Source organism: Empidonax traillii, unplaced genomic scaffold (assembly GCF_003031625.1).
Source record: "Empidonax traillii isolate 1590-97213 ecotype Southwest subspecies unplaced genomic scaffold, ASM303162v1 scaffold592:size536848, whole genome shotgun sequence".
NCBI classification, from domain to species: Eukaryota; Metazoa; Chordata; class Aves; order Passeriformes; family Tyrannidae; genus Empidonax; species Empidonax traillii.
Window position 1 is genome coordinate 23,331 of NW_020955785.1, and position 22,553 is coordinate 45,883.

Sequence of the window (22,553 nt, forward strand, 5' to 3'; positions counted from 1 at the left end):
CAAACTTGCCATTGGGGAAAAAAGAAGAACTGAAATGCTGGCAAGTTGATGTCTTTTCTAATTAAAACAAAAAGCAATCTTTAAAATAAAGGCCTCCAAGACGGCTGTTTTTCTTCACCAATAGCATATACTGTTTACAGTCACAGTCTGTGTTTGCAATCCTTTAGTAATGGATTAAAAGAGTCTCATAAGCTTGTACAGAAAAGCACTGAAAGCCACTTCAAAATTCATGCTTTAAGAAAGCATATATATTACACAAAAGGCAAAGCATGGGCTAAATATCCAGTTCTGTTACAAATTTAGGAAACACTAAAAGCATCTTTTATTTTCAATATACTATGGGAAGGATCCAACATTGGACACAACTGCTTAATTGGGAAAAAATGAACATGGCTCAAAGCCTACAGCCTGTCTTCTGATCAGATGCAAATAATGAGTATCACAGGGCTTCTCTAGAAGGTTTTATGGAAGGGCCTCAATACCAACCCACTGCATTTTTAAAATGATTCAGAATATTACTCCATTTCTTATTTACACTGCCTTTCAACAGGACAAATCTTCTCATGGTGCAGTGTGAAACTAAAATCTTCAAAAGATAAAAGACAATAGTACCATTTTGGGGACTGAAGATGTACAAAACACGCTGGTGAAGTGCTGTGGGAAACACATGCATTGCACAGGGATCGAGGGCCACTTGAAGGAGCCATCAGGTCTCTGTTTTGCTTTTCTCAGTTGAATATACTTGCCAAAAGGATGCATTTCTCAATGCTTTCCAGCTGTAACTCAAACCCTATTCCCTACTGCTGGATTTTACTCTTCCAAGAACATCTCACACTTCAAGTCACTGGTTATTGGTCTTCCATCACAAAACCATAGAGACGTCCTTTATCAGCAGTGCTATTTCCACAAGCATCCAAGGTGTTAACAAGCAGCACATGCATAGGGATGAGGCGCTGAAGGAAGTTCATAAAAAGGTTTGCTTGCTATGAAAATCATCTTCAACTTCCCACGAGTATGATTCCACACGCACTTGTGGTAAGGCAGGTTGTATTATTCTACTCTCTCTTGCCCAATAGTTGCTATTACTGGACCTGGCAAGGCAGCATGTGACACAAAAATGCAGCTGCATTTTTGGCTGGGAAGCCTCTACAAGAGCCTGTGAGTCACGAACCCAAAGGCCCACAAAAAAGCAAAAGAGAAGAATGCAGATTCGGTTTTCTTTTTATTGTAAGCATGTGTCTCTACTGGATAGTCCTGATGCACATAAAGGAAAAAAAAAAAAACAGAAGTCATTTTGAAGTCCCTTTAGTCAGGTTACTTGGGCCCGAGGGCCACTTTACATTAAAACAGAGTGGAAAGACTACCACTGACCACAGAGCATCTGAGCCACACAATGTAACACGTGCTGAGACACGCCTCTGAGCTATGCTTTTCTACAAGACTTGGGATAGTGTGGGTTTTTTGGTTGTCTTGGTTCTTTTTGTTGAATTTCTCCCTAGAAGCCCGGGATACCCTCATCCCAGGTGCATAACGCTGAGCTCTCCTTCAGCCTTGCAGTAAAACATCCCTCATCCACCTGTTGCACTACAAATAAAGTTTACAATGCAACAGTTTGTGTCTAAAATGTGTCAAATTTCTCTGATTAACAATATGACACTTAACCTCTCATGACTGATTAAATGTTCCAACCTTCTTGAATTTTTTTTTAAATGAAAGTAATCCAAGCACACCCTCTTCCTAAACTGCTTGGAGTGGTTATGATAAACACAAGACAGAAGGGAGCGTGAGAGCAATCTGGAGTGTGGACTGCAGAAAAATGTCTCAGGACTTTATCACCAGCTCAGGGACTCTGTCAGCAAGAATCTGTTCCCACACTACACCATGTCTTCTGCCTGCAAGCAGCAGCTCAGCTCCGAGCCAGCTTAGCAGAAGCAAGCTGGAGGAGAGCAGTGGAAAGGGGAAAATAAGGCACCAAGAATTACCCCTCAGTGAGGATAAACAGCATTAGTCCCACCTTAGTTTCCATCCTCAGATGTTTTCTATTGGGTGGATGGAGCATAAGAGGAATGAACATCAAAGGTACACACAGGCCACACTGCACAATGCTGCTCATGCATCTACCAAAAGTGCTCTCCTCAGTCCCACTGCTGCATTAATATACAACCACCTTACCAAAATTAACCTTTTATGTCCTTTATTCCCCCACATATAAAGCTAAAAACCCAACAGCTGGTGTTTCTTCCCATCTGAAAGGGTCACACCAACAACTCAGCTTCACTCTTCTTAAGAACCAGCTTTGATCACGCTGGCCCCACAAACTTACTCCACATCAGCACTCATGATGATTAACCCACCAAAACAAGCACATGTCTTGCCTCTCAGGTACACTGTGTTCCTAGGGAAGCATTGTTGTTACAAGGCAATGCAAGGCAGAGGCAAGGACTGGAAGGAAAGTTCCCTAAGGCAGACAGAAAATCCTTAGTGATTTTTGATGGAGAATTTTCCAGCGCTTTCTGAACTGGAACAATAGGAGGAAAAAAACCCTAAATATAACCCTGTGCCTTCAGAGGGCAAGGAGTGGAACATGAGATACAAGAGGAAACTTTCTCAAACAAATGTCACCAGATGCATCACAGCTTAAATGGAAACAGTGAGCATCCAGGTTGTTGTGCTCTGACAGTGGTCACATGTAGTAGGATTGAGAAAGGTGTTCGACACATGCAAATAATTCAGAGAGTTTGCTCAAACACAGCAAAGAAATATGAGTATATCCCAAGACAGAACAACCACAGAAGCTTAAGGAATGTACCTCAAAAAAGTGTAGGCATCACTAACTTTGTTTTGTAACTTTTGCCCAGTTTGAGGACCCAACTCCAAAATCTCCAGTGAGAGGCACTCACTTTTGCTTCTCGTGAAGAGGTTCCCCTGTCCAACTTTACACCCTCCTAAAAGTACTGTGAAAGCATGGTATGAAGGCTGATGTTGGATCCTTGGGTCTGGCAGGAGGTCTCTTTTGGGAGCAGAAACTCCCTATTCCTCCATGAAAAGACAATTCCCAACATTACAGGGCTTTGCTCCTCCTGTGCATCCTAAGACACGGACAAAGTCAGGAACCTTTGGCAATGCTCAACCAGCCGTGCTTTGGTTGGTTAGATATTATAACACTACAGTACCTAAAACTGCCCTTTCAGGCACTCTGTGCCAGGCAGCCCACAAACACCACACAGAAACACTGCTGGGTCTTGAAAGACACTTCAATCTTTGCCAACATTCTCTATTGCTCTTCAGGAAATGACAGGCTCATTTTCCAGAGTGATAAATTCCAATAAATTCTTCTTACAGTGGATGGAAATCTGAAAGTTTAACAGACATAATAAATTGTGCATTATCTGTATTACCAAGCCAGCCTTACACAAACAAATATATCTAAATCAGACTGCAATCTGCAAATCTTCCTCCATGTGAAAGGCAGCTCTGACTTTAGCAGGGCTACTCCGCCAAGGAAAGAGGGGTCTTCTCTTTTATACTATGTAAACCATGGGAAGTAAATTCCTCCCACACAAAGCTCTCACATAATCCCTGCTGCAGCTTGCTCCTGGCTCATAGGCTGAATATTCATCCCCATACAGCTTCAAAAGGTGTAGGCTCTTCAGCATCTCTGTCAGGCAATTTTTTCTTTTGTAAAATGAGGAACGTACTGTGAATTTAAAGAAGTTTGGGTGGGGTTTTTTTGCATTCCCTTGTAACAAAGATTTATGTCCCTTGAAATTAAAAAAATCATAGTCCAAAAGCATAGCTAAAACCTTTAAAGGACTAAATATAGAGACTGACCTGGAAGATGACTCCTTAACCACCATCTCCAACACTAATAATTCTTTCAGGCCTAGGGCTCTAGGTGGTGATTGTGCACCAAGGTCACATTCTTGCCTGGACAAGTTTCTTTGCTGTATGTTTTTAGTAACATACAGACCACACATCTTAGAACATCACAGCAGTGCAGGAGCTAAGCATAAAGGTTAACACAGTAAGGAAAGAATATCAACTTCTCCAATATTATCCATAATAAATGTCAACAAACATCATTCTGCATCGCTATTTGGGCCTAAAAAACCTACACTCCATTCATATGTCTGCAAGAGGACTTTTCACATGGCATCACATTATTAAAAACAGGGACAATGCACAAGGGCTCATATTTGCATATATCTTCCTTATCTACCCTACAGGATATGATTTTAAAGTTGCTCAAATAGCCCCAACACTACATTAAAAAGGAAAAGTCACTGAGTGACACCAGCAACCTCCCAACATACTCCAACCTTGGGATGATGAACATCTTGTTTATCTCCTTCCCCAGGGCTCGAGAAGAAGCTGGGAAAGACAGCAAGTAGCAAAACATGCAGAGCACAGCAGAACTTCCACAAAGGAGGGAGATGCCACAATATTCAGACTCCTCCTCCCCCTCCATAAAAGTCTAATTAATCTCCATGACTACACCAATTGGGTAGAAGGCCAAACACACCTGTGATTTCAGTGGAGAAGGGTTACAGCATAAGTCTTAAGAGGTCACAGTGATAAATGTCACTCCAGAACCTCCAAGTGCATAACACTTAAACTGTCCCATGGTGTTATATGAACATAAGTTTAGGGAAAACTACAGATGCAATCAATCCACAGGAATACCAACAAGAGAGTTCTACAGTTCTTACATTCATCCCTTTCTCTTTTGCTTTTATGCATTTAATTTAAAATATCAACCCATACAGTACAGGGACCAATGGTCAGGCTTCGCACATGCTTTGATTAATTGCCAGTAACTTATTCCTTTAAGAATCTGATATTTAATTAAAAAACACAGATCAAGCCAAATTGGTTTGTTATTCAGACTGATATAAAGGGACTACACCTCTAACAGATTTTCCTTATTGCATTGCAATGGCTTGAGTACTTTGCTTCATTATGCAAATGTGCAGAGGTCACGACTGAGCCAGCGTTCAAATAAAAATTGTTCCAAGTCACTAAATGTATCCCAGGTTCTTGTAATTCCTCACGCAAATAAAGAGCAGCAAATGTTTATCCTTCTCTTTTCCCCAGTGTTACTGGTTTACGTTCCTGTAGCTGAGGCAACCACACCACGCCAAGCAGCAAAGCGCCTTTCAGAAAGATTAACTTCTCAAACAGGCACAAACAGCCAAGGTTCAGCCCCAAGGTGAGTGGCAGACACACAACTCATGAACCAGAGCACAGCACAGGAGATCATGGGATGACCTCCTCGTTGAGATCATCTCCCCACATGAAACTCCGCTCACAGCAGGGTCAGACCTGAGGTCTTTACATTACCCCACGTTTGATTTGTTTGCAGAATGTCATTCCTTCCTAAACAAACTGACGGAAAAAATTAAGTAAGAAAAAAAAAAAAAAGGTGGTAATGTCTGGAAAGAATATGTGAAGGAGCACAGCAACAAGTGCTAAAGGCATCCAGAACAAAATTTAATCTGCTGACAATGTCCCTGACACCTCACAGCAGTGCCAGAAGCCGAGGAATACTTTAAATTAGCAAAAAAAATGACAACTTTCCAGGTCCTGCTGCACACTGAACCCCATGAAGATAACAGCAATTCAAGTCCAGATCTTCCAAGAGACTGCAATTCCAGTACTCCCAGGAATGTTGGACACAACTAAGCATAAAAACCCCAACACTTCGCTTTGTAACACACACACACACACACACACACACCAGTATAACAAGCACTAAGTTTAACTAAAATTGTAAAACCAACTTCCCTCTTCCCTTTCTTCCTCTCCCACCCCTGGGAAATGCATGTTATTGCTGTAGTAGGCAAACATTAATAGTGACTGAAACCACTTAACCATCTATTCTTCTTTCCCTTCCCCTCATTTTTATTTTAAGAAAACCCACATAATGCCCCCAAGAAGGGTTCCAGCATAACTGAATTTCTCTTCCTTTGCTAGATTGAGTATAGACCTAATTTAGGACTAAGTGCAACTCAACACACACCTTATCTCAAGCCACAAATATCCAAGATCAAGAGATGATGAGGGAATCAACTGACAGGACCAGACAAAAAGAAAAATTAAATTCTTCCGTACCATCCACGCAGTGAGCACACAGCACAACGGTAACAGCAAGGAGCTGAATCAGAGTACGTGGCAACACATATTTTTCAGGGATCTGCCAAACACTTCAGATTTCACAAGAAAATCCTTGTGTCCTGGAGCTCAGCTCTACTCCTTTTCACTTAGCTCAAAGTGTGACCGATGGCAGGAGCTTGATCAAATTCCTTGCTTTATCCACGCTTGAATTAAAGCCTTGGCTGAGCAGACCAAGTTACATGAGCTTTCCCTTTCTCAGGATGCCGGCCATTAGTGCTGCTGCCAGCGCTGCAGGTAATACCAGCGAGTCTCAGGGGGCTTCAGTTTGGTTACAAACAAAGAGATTTCAGCCCCTGGTGAAGGACTTGGTATTTCTGCATCTCTTGTTAGACACTCCAATGCTGAACTTCTGTTCTCATCTGCAGATAGCATATTAATCCTCTTGAAAAATCTAGCCTACTCTGATCTGGGAAGTGGGAATTTCTTCAACTAACTAATCAAATCACGTTCACATGGCTGGTTTTCAACTGTCCAGTACTGGTGAATATCTAAGAAAAAGTTTCAAAATGTTTCTAGGTCAGACAGAGTGAACACAAGTGCCTTACAAAGGTAGCAGCTGCCATTACAGGTTGATTCTGCAGAGGGAGCACCACCTCTGGCCACAACAGCCACATTGGCTTCAAATGAACCGACCCCAAACTCTCCTGGAAAAGCCCCTTCTTGCTCTGCTCCTGCCACCATCAGCACCAAAAACACTTTCAGCTTGTAGCCTTCACCCACACGCACATCCATCTGCAACCTCAGTCCAAGCCCAGCTGCTGCTCTTGAACTCTTCTTCAGCTCCAGGGGTCTCCATGCCCACCATGGAAAGGAGAGCAGCCTTGAAGGCTCGCCCAGCTCCTCTCCAGGAAAGCAAATCAAAAGTCCTAATGGTTTCCCTGAAGTGCAACTGCCTGACCTCTGTGCAGGGCATGTGGGAGAGACAAGGGAGGAAATAGAGGGGAAAAAATTTGTTTGCTGCCAGGAATCCGAGCCCAGCCTCGGGGCATGGGGAAGCGGGTCAAGATGTCCATGAGAACTCCTGGAACAGGGCAAGGGGTAATAAGAACCTCTGTTAGCCTCAAAGGGGCTTCTGTGGAGGAGACTATAGAATGGTTTGGATAGGAAGGGACCTTCAAAGACCACCCAGTCCAATCCCCTATGCCCTGGGCAGGGAAATCTCTCGCTAGGTCTGGTTGCTCCAAGTCCCATCCACCTTGACCTTGAACACTTGTGGAGCAGAACTGCTTGTTTCTCGAGGGACAGACTGACAAACCCATGACAGGAAAGAGGACAAGGAAAGAGCTGATGGCTTGGGTCAAAAGGGAGGAGTGAGCAAACAAGGAGAGGACTGGGTCAGGGGAGCCTGTGCAACTCAGCCAAGCGCTCGCACAGCAGGAGCTGGAAATCTCCATGTTTAAGGGTGTACAGAGGCAAATGCAGTATTTTACAATCCTACAGCACTTTTAAAGTGTTCCAAGTGCCTCATAATTGTTAATTAAGCAGTAGCACTCACAAATCAGAAGCATAAGTCTGAGATATAGCCATCTCCATTTCTAACAGCATAACTGTCAGGGTTTGACCCCAGGCAGCAATTAAGCCCCACACAGCCACGTGCTCACTTCCCCCCAGTGTGATGGGGGAGAGAACTGGAAGGGTAGAAGTGAGAAAATCTCATGTGGAGATAAAGACACGTTAATAGGCAAAGCACAAGCTGCACAATTCAAGCAAAGAAATAGAAGCAATAGAAGCAATTCAAGCAATTCATTCCTCACTTCCCAAGGGCAGGCAGGTGTCCAGCCATCTCCAGGAAAGCAGAGCTCCATCACACACAATGATGACTTGAGAAGACAAACACCATCACTTTGAACGACCCCCTTCTCCTTCTTCCCCCTGCTCTATACGCTGACCATGACTCCATATGGTCTGGAATATCCCTTGGATCAGCTGGGATCAGCTGTCCTGGCTCTGTCCCCTCCCAGCTCCTTGTGCCCCTCATCCTGTTCACTGGCAGGGTGAATGAGCAGCAGAAAAGGCCTTGACACTATGGAGTCTGCTCAGCAGTAACGAAAACATCCCTGAGCTATCAACACTGTTTCCAGCACAATTCCAAAACACAGCCCCATATCAGCACCTACCAAGAAAATTAACTCTACCCCAGCCAAAACCCGCACAGTAACCTAGGGAACAGAAATTACTTCCAAGAAGTCACATACCCACACCTCTCCTGCCTCGCAGCCCCGGGGCTGTGTCCCACAGCCAGGCAGCCCAGCACTCGCTGAAAGGGGCCGGTGTTCAGTATTTGAATTCAGACTCCTGTTTCAGAGCGTGACCCGATGCCTTGCACACCACAAGCGATCCCACTCCAGCCTAAGCCATTCCTTGATCACCAGCCAAGCCCCATGCAGAGGTAATCTTACCAAAGTAACACCGGTATGTGGCTGTAAATTGTGATTTTTTTGTGCTCGACTTGTCTTATCTGCCTTCCCTCGCATTTCGGCTGCACAAATTATCTTCAGCAATTTCATCTTAAAGCTCATGTTTTACAGTACCGATTTCCTTTAAAAGTATTTTTTTTTTAAAATGCGCTTTTACTAGTTCAACCGCACTTGCCAAGTTGTAACAGACGACTTCTTTCTCAGCTGCCTAATTTCAAATTCACCTTTACATAAAGCTTAAGAGGGGGCAAAAAGTCATCACAAGTAAGTGGGATGTGATGCTTAACATTAAGGTTTATGCAAATACACTTTAAAGTATCAGTTGAGGGTCAAGAATCATGAATTTACTCTGCAACATGGGAGAATTAAGAAAGAAAAAGGATGAAACCTAGCCAAAACTTGGAAATATGTATACTCCTGATTAATACAAGGCTACTAGGAAAACGCAGATGTGAAGTCACACCTTGTTTTATTCAGGGGAAAAGCCAAAGTGTATAAAAGCCAAACAGAACTTATTCTATGCAGTGGCAGACACTGAAATACAGCAACATTACTCCTTCAACATTAATAAAACATGTTGTATACAGAGCTTTTTTCTTTTCAGTCCTTGAAACCCTGCCAAGTCATAAGCTTTTTATGGGTACATTGAAATGAATGTTGATCAGAGCCATAACCATACCAGTTTTAGATTTTACCACCACTTAGAGGGAAGGGTTTCCCCCCCAGTCCCTCACACATCTGCAAATCTGTACATCTTTGAAAAGCCTGACGAACTAAAAAAGCTCATATACCCTCATCTATGAAGACAATGAATTCCTCTTGGATTATCAGCTGAACTCAGGCCTTGAAAGCATCATGAACTTCTCCACCCCCTAAAATGAAGCACCTCAAAGGTAAAATTTTACGTTTTATATGCGAAAAGTAATAGCAATTTATAAGCAAAATTAGAGCTCCAGAGGTCCCCTCATTACCAAGAACATGATATTCTCTTCCCCATCCCTTCCCATATTCATCGGCATCTGCTTTTTCCAAGGCCTAAGCTTTATTTTTCAAAAAGTTAACACTGACTCATAAAAACACAATTAATTTGGAAGTACAAGGCTGCTGGCATCCGGACAAGTGCTTGATCATTTTGTTGTCATATCTGATGTGATAGCGCTTCAACTGGGTTGGAAAACTTCATAAAATAGGGGGCTTCTTCCTTTCTAATTAAGACAGCAATGAAATTTAACAGCCTGGCACGGAAACTTCTTTCCAGTGTTACGTTTTTGGAATAACTCATCTACTCTCACAGATCTTTTACAACACACTACCCAGTACTTCACCCTTTCCAGCATAAAGGCTTCCATTTGGAGTCCTCTGTACCAAGCCAACTGGTGTGTCAAAGATGCTGCACCAGAAAACCTGAAAAATATCTGCCATTCTTAAGATCTACTCACCCTACATGCTCCTACATGTTTTCTGTAACTTTAGCACCAAAATCTGTGTCGACTGAAATTTATATCCATTCTATCATTGTCACAAATTTGAACAGGTATTAATTAGGTGTGCAGGGCCTTAAACTTAACAGGGAAAAGGACAAAAAATACACAGCCTACATCCAAGTAGGTCTGTCTTTCAAGTCTCTGGGCTGGGAACTTGGGTTGTTTGTATACCATCCTGATTTATGTTTATTTAAATAATGACAAATATTAGTTTTAAATTTACAGTGATTGCTTTATAAGATGTCTCCAATCCTATCGGGATAAAGAGCTTACACTAAACAAAACAGTTTGTTTATATTACTGGTGCATCTCATAGGAAATAGTTAGAATCCCACATGTTCAAAGGACGACAAAATTACAGCCCATCTTTCCACAAAGGACTGCTATCTCCTGCTACCAAGAAGCCAGAAGGACCACATGCAGATCACAAGGCCTGAAAGTTCAAGTCCAGAGAGGTTGGTCTGCAGAACTCCCAAGCCCAAAATGTCACATGCCCATCAGGCCCAGCAAAACAAAAAGAAAAAGAAAACTAAAATCCACCCCGTGTTTTGGCAGCAGTGAAATGGCCAAAACTCCAACATACATAAGTGCCTGGCTAATGCAAAAGTACCAGGAGAAAGCAGATGGGAAGTCACACCTTGGTTAACAGAATCACAGAATATCCTGAGCTGAAAAAAGACCCACAAGGCTCAAAGTCCAGCTCTTGGCCCTGCACAGGACAGCCCCAAGAATCCCACCATGTGCCTGAGAGCATTATCCAAAGGCTTCTCGAACTCAGACAAACCTAGGGCTGTGACCACTGCCCTGGTGAGCCTGTTCCAGTACTCAAAACACTCTTTGGGTGAAGAACCTTTTCCTAATATCCAGCCTAAATCTCCCCTGACAGGTTCATTCAGGGCAAAAGCAAGGAACTAAAATAGCCACTCTCACTCAAGGCAACGAGAAACACCAAAATAAGAGTTTAAGGACAGCAAGACTGTGACCTCAAGCCTCTCGTGTTATTTGTGTTGGCTGTCCCAACAGCCTGTTATTAAGGAAAAGCCATAAAAAAGATATTTATTCTGTTACTGTTATTATTGATTTGCAACTACAAACACAGTCAAAGATTTATAACTGTAGTGAGCTCAGAACTTAGATGAAAGTTGGTTTCTGTTATACTCACCTGACTGGGATGTAGAAAAATTCAGAGAAAGGTTTGAGGGGTTTTATGTTTCAGATAATACTAAAATTAATTTTAAAATTAGGGCAGGTTAGGAGAATTAACTGTCTATTCTAGAAAACCTTGCATCTCTTTCTACTATTGATAGCTACACAACAAAACCCCTTATGGCACAGCATGCAGCTGTATGGGAACAGGAGAAAGGATCACCTCCAGCATGCAGAGAGTCCCAAAACAGTTAAGAGTTGCACACATACCACAGTTGTAACCCAACAGCCCAAACACAGCAACACTGCAACTGTCCATCTCAGATTAAAAAGAAATCATCTTCAGTAAAGCTGAAAGTGAGTTTTAACGCTACCCTAAAATAACCATTCACACATGCAAACCAATTACTGGTGCAGGTACTCAAGTGTGAAAGCAAAGACAGAGCAACACCCTGTCCTTCTCTAAAGTACATTAAAGAATTCCATGTTTGTATAAAGATGCCTCCGTATATGCAGGTCCTATGTTTTGTCTCACACCGACTGTACTCTGGAACTGTGCTTTTACAAGGACCAGCAGAGCAAAGATCTCCTCTGCAGTTGATCCTCTCTGCTAAGGCCACAAATAGAAATTACACAAGAAATATTTAAAATCGTGGATACTTAGTGAAACCTCCTCAGTACACTTTCCATGCCCTCTTGCCTCGTGACTCTCCCCTCTATCTAGAGACCGAAAAAGCATTTCCCCAATTTGTACACAAACGGCAGCAAGTCAGTTTTGAAGGAGAAAGAAGAAGAAGAAAGGCAGCACTGAAAACTCGAAGGATTATTTACGAACAAGCTGAAGCCCTATAAACTTGGCTATTGAAGAAAGATAATCCTCTCTAGCTTATGCCAAGTGGGTCAGACAGAGGAAGAACCTCAGCAGTCTTCAAAGTCGAAGCAGATGGGGAAGTGAATAAGTGCCCATGTGAGCGAAAAGGAAACAAGCTTCTGTTCATTTTAGCTTGTTTCAGAGCGTCAGTTTTCTAGACACCATCAAAATGCCAGACCTTTAACTGACACAAGCAGAAGAGCTCACTTCTGTAAGTATTACAACTGCAGAGTAGTTATTTAAGATTGCTACTGGTACAAAGAAAAGAAAAATGAAGTCTTGGTGTGTTCAAATCTAAGATGTTGCTTAGCTTGGTAGGAGGGAATCAGGTAAAGTGGAAGAAAGGTGCTAAGAGGCAGAGACTGAGAGAAATGTTCTTTGCTGTGTGGCTATGAAAATAAACCCCTGGGATTCTTCATCATTAGTGTTTCAGTATCACAGATCTAAATATTTATGCAGCTGTAAGGTAGGCTCTACTTTAGAGCTAATTGTAGTTCTAATTAGAGAATTTTTAAAAAACACGTGAGCTTGTAACTAAATTTTTTACCCTTTTTGAAACAAAAAAGCACAGTCCATGCATGCCACAAAATGAACATACACCACATTCTTCAAAAAGCTGAAGTTGACCTCTTAGTCCTTTCTCAGGCTTTACATTGCCAGACAAGATCTGGGCCAAGATCATTTCCATACACAGGGATGCATCTCTGTCTCAGGCTAACCTCATCATCCAAGTGGTGAAACCTAAAACCAACTAATCTCTCCCAGGGTTATGCTTGTGGAACTGGGAATCCCTCCATCTGCCTCAGCAATACAAAAAGATCACTGGCTGCAATATAAACAGCACATGAACCACAGAACAATAGCCCCTCCAGTCAATGCTGCTCATGCCACCCACCAAGGGCTAATAATTTTCTAACAGATCCCTCCTCCTAAAGAAACTTTTCATACTTTGAAGAAAGATCTTGTGCAAGTTGACAAGATGCAACTTCTTTTGGACCCCTACAAAGGAAGGACTCCCTTCCGCTCTAAACTCCTGGGAGTTTTGTAAGCTGTCTGCAATCAGAAGCAATAAACCCTGAAGGAGCATAGAAATATTTTTAATCAAGAACATTTAAATTGAGCTGTGACCAGTGGAAGAAGGAGTATTCAGTGCTATAGTTTGCTAGGAAGACACAGAGAGCCAAGGACATGCTGAGGAGATGCTTGTCTTCCAAAGAAAATATTTCTAAGAGAAACAGGCAACCTTCCACCATTTATTTTAGGAGGTGGCCGCTGAGCTGCATCAGCTATTCCACTGGTGTCTCCATGAGTGTTTTTTGCCCAACACTTCTGCTGGAAGAGCCAGAACTGCAAAACTTGTAAGAAAACTCCACAGGAAGAGGCACTGAGAGGTTGCACAACATCAACCCTCTTCAGAGACACGTATCTTCACTTATGCAAACTCGAGTGATCCTCTGATATTTAGGCTGGCTTGTGTGGAGCACGGTTAAGACAAGAATAGGTTTATGAAGTCTTTGCTTGTTTTTCTGCAGTGTGTTTAACTATACATCAAGAAATTTGCTACGATGAGAAGTGTGAAGGAATGGGGGAAAGGCTGTGTTATGAGAAATAACAAGGGGAGAGCTTGAAACTACCATCACTTGAGTTTATTTTCCTATTATCAGTTATCATGCAAGCTGAAAAGTTAACTACCTTACTTTATGCAACTTTTTACCATGACAACTAATGACAACTATTCCTTTTTTAGCTAGGATATCATCATTCTTACAGCAGCTTTAGATGTTTTAAGATGCAAACAGAGGATTCTCCCATATTCCTTTCCCCACCAAAAAAAACCCAAACATGTTAACCTTGAGGACCACATAAAGTTGCATTTGCTGTAGTCAGACCTTTGCTCTGCACTCTGGTGTAGAGGGGGGGGGAATAAAAGATACACAAGTTAATAAACTCATACTGGCTTTTTAAAAGCATCTCCACAAAAAGGACTTCTTTTTTTTTTTTTTTTTAACACGTACATTTGACCTGGGTTAACACTGCAGTGTGGGGAGTTGAAAAGGGATCACCTGATGAAACAGAAATACCTCCCTCCAAACTATATTGCAGGAATTACAGCCAAGCACCCCAACCGCAGCAAACAGTAAGAGCCTTCTGGAACAGCACACGTTCTGTGTCAGCAAAGCAGCATTAATACAAAACTGAATTCAAATAAAGGAGTACTGACCCTTCGGAAAGGGTAGGGCTCCATCAGGCTTCCACCACACCAAACAAAGGCTACCGAAGATATTCAAACCATTGCAAAAAATTATTATATCAAAAGGAGGAAAACAGTGTCAGCCTTGTACATGTTTTGTTGCTGAATAATGACAGTGTTTACCTTCCCAACCTAACACATTACTGCTCTGGACCCAACTTTAAAGCAGAATACATGACAGAATTAATTATGTCCTTTCCTCTTAACTACCATTCCCTGGTTATTTATTAGCTCAGTCTGCATATGTTCATAGATGTGTCTAATATACAAAGTTAAAAGGATTTAAAACTGCTGCCTAAATACTTCCCTGGTTTGCAGAGTCTTCTCCACCCTCTGGACAGGCAGAAGCATCAATAAATACAGCCTTAGGCTGCAAATTAGTCACTCCTCAAGCGGTTGAGGGAGACGTGGGGGAACCACAATCACGCTGCGACGGGCAAGAGCGTCTCACGGGCAACACAGTGATGGATCACAGGCAACAATCTCCCTCAGACATATACTACACATGGTTCTGATAAGGTCTTTTCTCTCATTTAGTAAAACAGAAAGGCTGCCAGCACATCCAGCTTTGTCTTACAGCCAGCTTGCAGTTTAGCAAACCACCAGGCAGACCATCTACTGGAACTACAAAGTCCACCTCTGTTGGAGCACCCACAGCTTGGAGGTCACCAGCCAGTTCCTGGGTGTTTCAGGAAAATACAAAAGCCACGCCCCACAACGTAGCCTGAGTTCACTACCTTGGCAAAGGAATGGCAGGTAGATAAATTCAGATAAGCTACCTGAATGGAAACCTCAAGGGAACCCAAAAGCCTCTCCGGAGTTTTCTATTTTGCTAAAATGAGATTTTAAGGCTAAAGAACTATTCACTCTCCTGAAGTCCTCCCTGCAGAGGGTCAAACACCAGGGATAAGCAGATAGGAGAAGACTTCTGCTTTAAGACTGAATCAATTTTATTTCACTGAGGTCCATCACCTCAAGGTACAGAGGCCAGCAGCTTCCATGCTGACCATCCACTGGAAGGAGGTGAAAAGAGAGGGAGGGTGGGTGCTGCTACAGACCCAGCAGCAGAAAGCAGAGAGAGAAAAAAGAAAACCCTTTCACAGAAACCTCACAAAGAGCAGCAGCACTTTTACCTTTGTCAGCATAGATTTTAGGATACTATATTCCTGTTTGAATACTGCAGTCACTGTTTGGCCTCATCCAGAATCACAAGCAATTCCAACTAATACATCAAATTAGCTGCGTATCTGGGGATTAACTTCTTGTCTTGCATCAGAGGTCAATCAAATCTTCTCTCCATCACAGGGAAAGGAACACAAAGTCCATTTTGGTACAGCAGCACACTTAATTCTTCCATCCATCACTGAAGGCACCCTGGCACTGGATTTGCACTCAGGAGAATGCCCCTGTGCTATGGAGCAGCACAGAAACTGGGTTTGAGAAGGTATTTAGAAGAGGCAAAAACCACGGGCTCATAACCAACACCCAGAAATTCTGTTAATCATTGATCAGCTTGAATTTAGCATTTTATTGGTATAGATGGGGTTTAGAGAGGAAAGGGGAGTGTTAAACTTGCCTGCGATCTTCCATCTTTTGGGCTAAAAAAATAAAAAACTCTGAAGCTTTTTGATTTCTCCATGTCAGAAACTCCTGCCTAGAACTGTTGAGGGAAACAGAGAAGAAAAAGGGATGGAGGAAGAGCAACTGTATCTAAAAACCTGGAAGTATTAAGGTTTCATTTCATAACAAAATGACAGTAAGTGATACCAGTAAGTTTACCTTCCAGTGGGAAAAATAAAAGCAGAGCATCTCCTGAATAATTTTTTTTATAAACTGGTGAGACTACGGAGTAATATGCAGATGAAAGCTGTATTTCATTATTTTGCACCACGTCCACTTCATTTGATTAAATGAATAAATGAGATCCTTATGTCATACTAGAGGCACTACCCCTACTTTTGTTTACTACATCTTTCTAGCCTTAACCACAGCACACGCAGCACAGCTGGCTGGCAGCTCAATGTTACAACACAACACACAGAGAAGTTAAGATAGGGGAAGTGATTCTAAAAAAAAAAAAGAGAAAAAAAAACACAGAAAAAAAAATCTTGCTGCACTTACCTAAGCAAAGTTGTCATTAGAGAGTTTTCCAGTAATAAAATCCAAGAAAAAAAGCCTGAAAAAAAAAAAACACAGAAAAAGGCAAAGTTTTAGTAAGTAGGATAATACTCTCACATTTTTCTCAGGAGCATGAAAAGTCAGTGATTTAAAGAAAAAGAAGTACATTCACTCCATTAGTTGCATTTCAGATAGTTATTTGTAACAAAAAGGTGCTCCTCAGGCAGCAAATGTATCAGAAACAATAGGGCAGATTTTTCACTGCTGCTGCCAGCATTATACCAGTGCAATTCCCCAAATGTCAATCACGCTGGACTGCAATAAAACTAGTGTTATCCAGCAGACAAGTCAGGCCTAAGGCAATTAGCTAAGCTGCCCCATTTAGATTTTCAGTCATTTCTCCCTCCCACCGAGCTGGATTATCAGAAAATTTGGACCAAGCTGTGGGGTGGGAGGAGAGGAGTCAGATACATAGACACACACACATACACACAGAGTAAGGCTGAAGGTGGCCAGAACCAAAAATGCTGCTTGTTAAAAAAATACCCACATCACCCCAGGGCTAATTGCAAAAGACTCTGAGGCAGTAAAACATGGAACAATATTAAGAAATCTGTGGTATACAAGACTTCATTATCACATAAAAGGCATAAAAATAAAAAGCACAGTGTGAATTGCTGGTAAAAATGGCATGTGGCCACGACAGGTCTTACCAAAATCACTGCTACCAAAAAAAGCCCTCAAGGCTTGTTGAGACTCATGAATGCAGACTGGGAAAGAAAAAAAAAAAGAAAACCACAGACCCAAACTAACTGAATATGGATGACTGCAAGGCTCCAAATCAAAGAGGGAGTTGACCACTGTTTAGGAGGAAGAAATCATTGCTTGTTCCAAGATTAAAAACTTATAATTCTGGCCCTGGCTGAAGCACTATCATTCACTAATCTGGTACAATTTAGCCAGGCTGATCCCCCCCCTCAGACAGAGGGGCATTATCAAAAGTTCCTCCATTCATTTCGCTTCCTGTTAGCCAGTGAAAGCCCCTTTTATATGCTCCTCCAGAGGCTGTTAAAGCCAAGGAAGACTTTCCGATAGAGAAGATAAGGTAGTTAGATTTATTCATGAGAGGAGGAAGGGAAGTTGTACAGGCTGATTACAGCTGCTCCAAAGCTGAAAAGTGGAGGTTTGGAGGAGGGAGGTGGAAGATGATGGATTTTTCATTAATAGGTATTATACAATTACTGTTAGAAGTACCTGATACTCAAGTACATTTTACTCTCAAGTTGGCATCACCAAATACACACATGCGATTGAATAATTTAAAACTACATGGACAAGGCAAAATGAGATTTTTTTAAAAGAGATTGAGTAAATAATTTTTTTAAAAAAAATAGAATACCTGATACCATGAGGATAAACTAGCCAGAATAACGGGGAAGACACTGCCTAGGAATAGTCTCAAGACTAAGACTGTTCACATATCATTTTCAGGGGCAGATCCTGTTCTTATTGCCAACATGAGCACTCTCAGACTTCAATGGAGAAGGATGGTGATTTCCACATTACTTAACATGTGTCAGCAATTTTGAACAGTTGCTTTGCAGATTCTTAAGGCAAACCAAGCAAAACCCCACAAGAGAGCCCAGTATAGTACTTGGCAGATGAAAAGCTGCCTGGAAATTCTATCAAGACTCTGAAAAACATTCCCCCATTAACGTTCAAACAATCTGGTATAGTTAGAATACTTTTTAAATGCAACAAGATGGAAATGCAAACAAAAACACATTTCTCAAGTTTAAAAAGGTCGAGCCAAAGCAGCAAAGCTCTACCCAAAGTTAGGGCTAACAATGATGGTTCCAGGGGTAAACCCTGCCTCTTCCTTCCCCTTTCCCAGACTATTCTTCTCCAAACGAAGGAGAAAAATAAACAAGAATCAAAATATCCACAGTAGAAAATCACATGCAGCTTTAAAAGAAAGAAAATAACTCAGCTATACCTCATCATTACTCCATCCAGTCCAAACACATATCAAGTCATTAACTATTTTCCCCTCTGACAATGCCAGATGAGATCAATATAAGCAAAAACAATAAATTGCTTTTCAACATACCGTTATATGGATGAGAGAGACTTAAATGCCAACTGATTCATTTATGAACAGGCAACAGTTTGAATCAGACAAGGATGGAGTGTAAATCTCTATTGAGCAGAAAGAGGGTATAACCAAATCTAGCATGGTATGAAGACTCAACAAAGATGGTCCACAGGTCACCACATGGAGGGTGAAGTATTAAAGTTACTTACATAAACAGGGACAAGGCTGACAAACTACCTCTTGCTTTGCACCATATCCATATGCAACCAAAAAGCAAAAAGCTACAACAAAAACTAGAGCGTATTTTGATCCAGTTTCTCCTTTAGGTTATTATAATAAATATACACTACCCAAAACTTCAGCATAAACTGTACTGATCAGTTTGCTCAGCAGTCACATAATCTCTTTTCAGTGATCAAAGAGTTAGCGAACCAGGACACAGTGACTTTCTATTCTGCCACCAGCCTGTATCTCTTCAGACACATCACTCAAGGCAAAGCTCAGCTGGCATCTGCTCTCCCCACTTTGTGCTGCAGTGAGAATCTTGCCTGTTGCAATCACCAGCTTCTATCATAAACTACAGCAAACACTCAGATTTAGTGGGTATCTCACAAAAAGCTGCCAAGTGTCCAATTCCCCCATAGTAAATATGGGTAATACTGCTCACCTATCTTCAGACAGGCTTTGCAACACAAATCTGAAGAGACAATGTCCTGTTATAAATCTCATGCACAAAAGCAATTGTACATGTTAATTTGCAGTTTCACACTATGAATAAGGACAAGCTTATCAAAGCACAAAGGGTGTTTCCTACAGTGGGAATGTCGTAATGGGATGACAAGACATAGCCTGCTTGTTCTGCATGTTTGGGAAGATTGTTGGGTCCTTCTTGTCACAAAACAACTCTTGTTGCAACAATATTTAATTAAAAACAAGCCACAAAAGTCCACCCAAAACTTCTCATTTGTTTTCAGCTCTGAGGAACCCACACTGGCAAATTACAGCTCATACTCACTGCATTACAAGGAAATGAAGAGGCATGGACTAGATGTTCCTTTTCAGCTTGATTAAGACCCAACTGCACCAGTTGCTACAGCTGATGTGAGGAAGTCACACTAAGTCTGAACAGTCTTCCCACTCAAGCTGACAGACTACAAGGAAACCACAACAAGAGGCCCATGCCCACTGTTATGGAGCTGTATGCAACTAATTTTGCTCAGTTAAAATATGACTTTACACATCTGACAGTTTCAGGAAGGCCAAAAAAAGAAAAGGTTTACTTGGCTCTTACATTTCGCTGCCCGTCTTCTGCAAATACAAGGTGGGTTGTTGTTACTGTGCTGGGGTTTAGGGTTTTCTTTATAACCCCAAAAACCAAAAGTTCCTACTTCTAAAGACCATGTTACGTTTCTCATAGGCCTGGCTATGGATACACAGATGCATCTGTACTGTTACATTTGGGATAGCTGCAACCGAAGGCAACAGAATATTTCAATAAGAGTTTCTTTGTCACTGCAAGAATCTGCTCTGCCACACAAGCCTGCAATTCCAGATTTCTGCATACATTGTGAAGGGCAGGAGGCATTACCAGTGGCTGGAGTTCAGCACGTTCCTGGGCAGTTCTACATCTCGACAAAGATGTTTAACATCTTTGCCTGAACATGGGAACGGTTCAAGTTGGTTTCAGCAGAGTTCAGAGAGGAAAATCAGCAAAGAAATCCAGAGTTCATAGAGCAAACCCTGTACAGGCAAATCAGGAAGGTTAGAGGGCTGCCAGAGCATGTACAAGAGAAGGTTTGTGTGCAAACAGAATAAACAGCCTCAACTGAATTCTTGTAACCAATTAAACAGCAATTTTCTGCTGACAATACAGCATCACTCAGCTTCTTACCTAATCCTCAACCCCTGCTTCTCAAGCTGGCCTTCAATTTTCAAGTCTTCCACTTTTTTCAGAAGCAGAAGACAAATGAATACCAATTCTCCAGATATCCTGGTTGTAAGGCTTTTATTTGCCTTCTAAAGACCATCAGTACTCAAAAGTGACTTAACACTAATGAGCTTTTACCAGCAAGTCTGCAAACATTAATACATGTGAGCAGCCATACTAAATCCACCCCAATTACCTATCTGGGACGCTCTCCTCTAGCCTGGACTGGACTTACAGCCAAGAGATGACCAAACTTGGAAGGTGACTATAGATTTTCTCTGGTCTGCATCCCTGTGTTAAGCTACCCAGTGATGCTAAGCAGATGTATTTTGAATGTGCTGTTTCATCTCATGTAAGGGGGGGAGAGGGGGGAGGAGGAGGAAAAAGATTCAGAAATAGTACTTACCTGAAAAAAAAAAAAAAAAGGCAAATATTTTAAACTTAGTACTGCTACTGTTTGCAGAATGGCCTGAAAGAGAGATATATCTGGAATTCCTTTAAATACATGTGTTCAGTTTTTAAATTGCAAACAAGTCAATCTGACAAACCAGCTCAGTTAGGATTTCTCCAATGAAGCAGAGGGTCCCGTCCCCTAAGCCAGCACAATTTTCTGGCATAGACACTGGTGTGTGAGATTTTACATTCCCCTTTACATAAACAGTCATACATCAAGCTCTAAAAATTTGCTTCACAGAAACATTTGCACTAGTAAAATTCAATTATTCTAATATTTGTATGACACATGCAGGAGGGGTACATAAAAAGGTTATGGTGAGCTCATTTAAGAATTTAAACAAGAACTTGATAAAAAGGTTTTGAATTATTCACTCAGCTCCACTATTAAATCAGACTTCCAAAGGAGTCTTTAAACAACAGCCCAGAAGACACTGTATTTATAACAAAAAGGCAGTACTGAAGCCATCACACTGTCTCACAGCACAAACCATTCATAATTACAGTGTAAATGCACACAGGCACAGTATCATGCCTTGGTCACAATCCTGCCAGATTAACTGGACACTCTGAATATTTATATTAATATTCCTTTCTGGAGAGGCAGCACCACTTCTGTCTAAATATCTTAAGTACTGCTTTTTATGCTAAGAAAGAGCAATTTCTTCAAGAACATCTAAAGCTGAGAGAAGTGCTCAAGAACAGCACTAAGCAAGATGGAGACCATCCTTTATAAGTATTTACTTATTTTTATCCAGCCCGTGTAGGCTGGCTCACAAGTATTTCGCTATGTCTCCCAAAGCTTCAGAGCCAAACTCAACTGAAGATATCACCATACATCTCAGTTATAAACTCCCATGCTAAGTTTACATACAGCACAGCAATTTTCTGCATACTTGCTCCTCACACACATACCAGATCTTTTTTCCAAACCTCGGGGCCCACTTGAAATAACAGCCATCTCTAGAGGGAGGGAAAACAGGGGCCTTGGGAGAGCTAATATGAGTGGTGCTCCACTTCCCTTGTACATGCATCCTCTCACCACCTGCTTCTTTTCTCCCCATCCCTTTTATTTCCACATCACAGACTGCTCTCAGCAGTTCAGCTCAACGAACACGAGCCAAGATTTCCTCTCAAAATAACTACTCCAAGACCATCTCAACTATGAGTATCATCACCCACAGAAACATTCCTGTTTGTATATCATCTTCTCTCCTGCATCAGTCTGTTCCCAAATAAACCCATGGGCTGGTGATACAAGGTCATGAAGCTGTGACAAAAAAGCAGGATACCCTCCCACTGCATCCAGCCATGCTCCCAGAGGAAGGGCAGGATGAGTCAGTCTCCCAAGATAGTTGGTTTCAGGCATTTCTGACAGCATTATTTTAATGTTAGTATTTCATTTCCTTCACTCATCTCATGGAGAGTGCTCAAGTAAAGTATTAATGAGGTGTTTTAACACACTCTCACTGTCTGGAGAAGACACGGGGTGTCACCTGACCAGCTGCTCAAGATTCACACTAAGCTGCTCCGGTCACCAACACAAACAAGAAAAGGATTTTTGCTTCATATCAGCTAAGGAAAGGTCTGGGGATGAGAAGCATGAGCCAAAACTGC

The 22,553-nt window shown here is 41.8% G+C and overlaps 1 long non-coding RNA gene across 1 annotated transcript in view; it reads right to left on the reverse strand.

Moving 5' to 3' along the window:
* Positions 1-22,553, reverse strand: part of LOC114064908 — a 50,324-nt gene that overhangs the window by 12,882 nt on the left and 14,889 nt on the right. Inside the window, exon 2 of the long non-coding RNA XR_003572831.1 lies at positions 16,465-16,519. This is a non-coding gene — a long non-coding RNA (uncharacterized LOC114064908). The remainder of the gene's footprint in view (positions 1-16,464; positions 16,520-22,553) is intronic.